This window comes from Trachymyrmex cornetzi, unplaced genomic scaffold, assembly GCF_001594075.2.
Source record: "Trachymyrmex cornetzi isolate Tcor2-1 unplaced genomic scaffold, Tcor1.1 scaffold108, whole genome shotgun sequence".
NCBI lineage: Eukaryota > Metazoa > Arthropoda > Insecta > Hymenoptera > Formicidae > Trachymyrmex > Trachymyrmex cornetzi.
The window spans coordinates 370,082-373,621 of NW_017295631.1; positions in this window are offsets into that span (position 1 = coordinate 370,082).

The window sequence follows — 3,540 nt, forward strand, 5'->3', positions numbered from 1 at the left end:
CATGATTACAATACTTGGTCTTGCATGACAAAAGCGTCCACAAAAGGTAATGCAGCTAATATTCGCACGCACGTGCATACGTGTAGTTATATATATCCCATCTGTTTCAATGGATTCACCATTTTGTGATGAAAAGGAGAATTGTATTGGACTGGCTACCTAATCGTCGCTGAGGCGGGTAAAACTGTGAAGTCGCGAAAACCACGCAAACCACGAAAAGAATTTTTTATACGAGCAAAGATGTCAATTTTTTCCACTTTTTCAAAAGATAATTATAATCTATGCTAAATATATATTGATTCTATAAAATTAAATTATACATGCATTACATAAAGAATTTTTTTAAAACATCTTACATTTTTTTTACTTCTGTTATTATTTTAACGATTTTTGACTAACAAAGACGTTTCATATAATTTATACTATGGATCAACTAACTCAGGGATTGAATAATGTATGGACATGATTTAATACAAAGTACTGTGATTGAAGAGTCATCCTTGAGATAGAAGGTTTACACATAATGAGACTCGCAATTATTAATATATCTATTTGAAATTAAATACAAAGAGGAATTAAGATGCACTTAATTTTATGTAAGGATCAACGTAATCAGCCTGTTTCAATTTTTTAAATGTGTATTATTGAAGATGACCATATTAAAGGTTGAACCGTGTGAAATTTGATTTATTTTCTTGTACAGTTGTATTATAATTGGCATGTGATATCTAATGCCGCTCGAATAGCCCTAATATTTTAATATTGAATTTAAATTCTCTAGAGTCTTACATTTTGTTACTTTAATTATTAATTTTTTAAATTTAGAATATTTTAAAAAATATTTACATATTACAAGGTACAATAATTTTGAATCAATTTTTTACCTTCAATCAAAAAGTAACACAGTGATGGATAATCAAGCGATAATCGATCCTAGGAACCCCAGTAGGGCGCATATCGAACTTAACCGCATTAAAGTTACGCAGTAATTCTCGAAGCGGCAAAATTGGCCAGGACCTCATCGTGCGATCATTATGCTCCTTCATCGTTTACAACGTTCGTAATTCGTAAATAACAGTGTCGGTTGGAGCGTCGTGGCTCCGCGGGCGTTTAGCATATTTTATAGAGAAAAGGAACGAAAGAAAAAAAAACGAAAAGGTAGAACACTGTTGGATGCGGGGAGGACGGAAATTAAATTCGGTAAGATGAGAGTGGATGCGCAGGCGAGATTTTATTTTATTTGGGATAAACCATTCGAGAATTTGCCATCGTCATAATCTGTGGAGATTATTCTGAAGTGATAAACAAATTTGATCAATCGTGATGCTCGCGAGGTTAATGACAGAAAATGATATAAACTTATAGGAAACGATACAGATAGATAGAAATCCCATCGAAACCATTTTCAATCGTTCTCTATCAACTTTTTTTACCAGGGATTAAAAATTACTCGGACAATTTACGCTGTTTTTATAACCTCGCCTCTTACACAAAAAGAATTCTACTAAAGTAATAAGTTATATCTAATTATACAAAATATTATATCAGCAAAACTCTTCTTATACAAGAAGCTTATATAATACGGACTAGTTACGGATAAGTTATAGGAAATAGCATAAATCGCTCGAACCATTTGGAAAATTCGAAACAACGCATCTTGAAATTCCTACCTTCTAGTAGCTTTGTCATGTTCGATCCAGAGACGCGCGTCAATCCATCATCGAGAGTAGCAGAAGTGTCCGGCGGTATCTGAGATACGTCAAAGCTCCGAGTTTCGCTCGTGCACTTCGTCGTTCCAAAGAGAGAAGATCATCTCGCGCGCGCGCGAGCGACCATATGGTCGCCGGCGGCACAGGTCATTATTTTCTAGCAGGATTGCTCAGAAGAGGGATCCACAGGAAGGGGAGCATGGAAAGGGGAGATCGGAGCCCACCACGAAATTACTCGAAAATTACTCGGCGCACCTCGCTCGGCTTTTCGTTTTTCGGGGATAATTTTATGATCGGGGATTTTTAATTTGAATTTCAATACACACAGAGCGGGGCACACACGATCCTTCTCGGTGCCCCATTCTTCCTGGAACGCGATACTGGCTGCCACGATAAAAGTATTGATTTGCCCGATGGATGTTAAGGTATCTGTTCCGCTTAAATTATTTCCGCAATAAATTGATCTACGTAATCTACAGTAGAACGTTATATATATAAATTTTGTAATGAAACCGCGCGATCAAGTTTTATTAAATTTTGATATTAAATTTAAAATGTATTAAATATATTACGAGATGCTATATTATAGTGATATATCTATAATCTATAATATACCACATATCGTAGATAAATTATAATTTTTTGAGCTGTAATTTTACACTCTACTTCAACATGTCAGCTGTCTGATACATTGGTACCACTTAAGATTTAATATACATCGCTTTTTATTGATGTATTAAAAACGTACCTCTGCGCCGTTAAAAAGATCATGTCGCTAGTCATGTGAGGAGGGCTTAAAATATCTTGACAGGGATCACATATATATATAAAAACTTAGCAACATTTTATAAGTGCGTTGTCGTGTATTTTGTCAGTTCGTTACTTAAAAGAGTGACTCGAAACTCTATAAGTAGCCACTTCCCTCGTTCTTGAGAGATCTCAGAAAGACCTCAGATTCTGAGCATCTACTCTGCAGCCTCGCACGAATCTTGTCTGTCTGAAACGTTCTTGGAGCGTTTACCCTGATTTGCATATTCCTTAAAACATGCAGCAGTAATGGTGTAAGGAACAAAAATGCAATCTGGAACAGAATACCTCGGCTTTATGATGCTATAAATCGATACACTGGATAAATACTCGCGTGTGTAGCAAGAAGTGTTAACTACTTCCTTAATTAGAACTTTCTTGTGCACGATCAGTGATCGTAAACTTATATTTATCGATATGACATTATTTTGATTGGTATACCAAACCTATTGCAATATTTGATTGCATTAGCGCGAAATATCAGATCTATACTTTAAGATAAACAACGTTAAGATAAAGCAGGTACTGAATACATGTGCCATAACTGTGTAACAAAGAATCGCTTAATTACTGTTTTTTTCTTTGCCTTGCATTCATTTTTTTTTCTTTTGACGTTAACCTAGCTCTCTATAAAATAGAGAGTAATCATCCTCCTCTTACCATCTCAACATTTTTGGCAGATCGAACCCTACGACCGAACTGTATTTTTTCTTGTCTAAAGATAAATCTGTCTGCCCGCATGCCATATGTCGACTTGATTCTGGAAAGCGTTTTCCGATTTCTCGCGTGCAACAGATGGCTGGGTGGGGCAGTCCGTTCTTCTCTCCAAGGATCTGGAAATCCTATGGGAGCGATTCTTCGTTCTCCGACATGTTTTCCTTAGTCATGAACTGGCAATTTATATTATGTATCGGAATATCGCTCAAAAAAATTTATATATATATATATATATAATGTATATATCATATAATTCTGAAAAATAATGTAAACATTCTGAATTAAAGTATATATATATATATATATG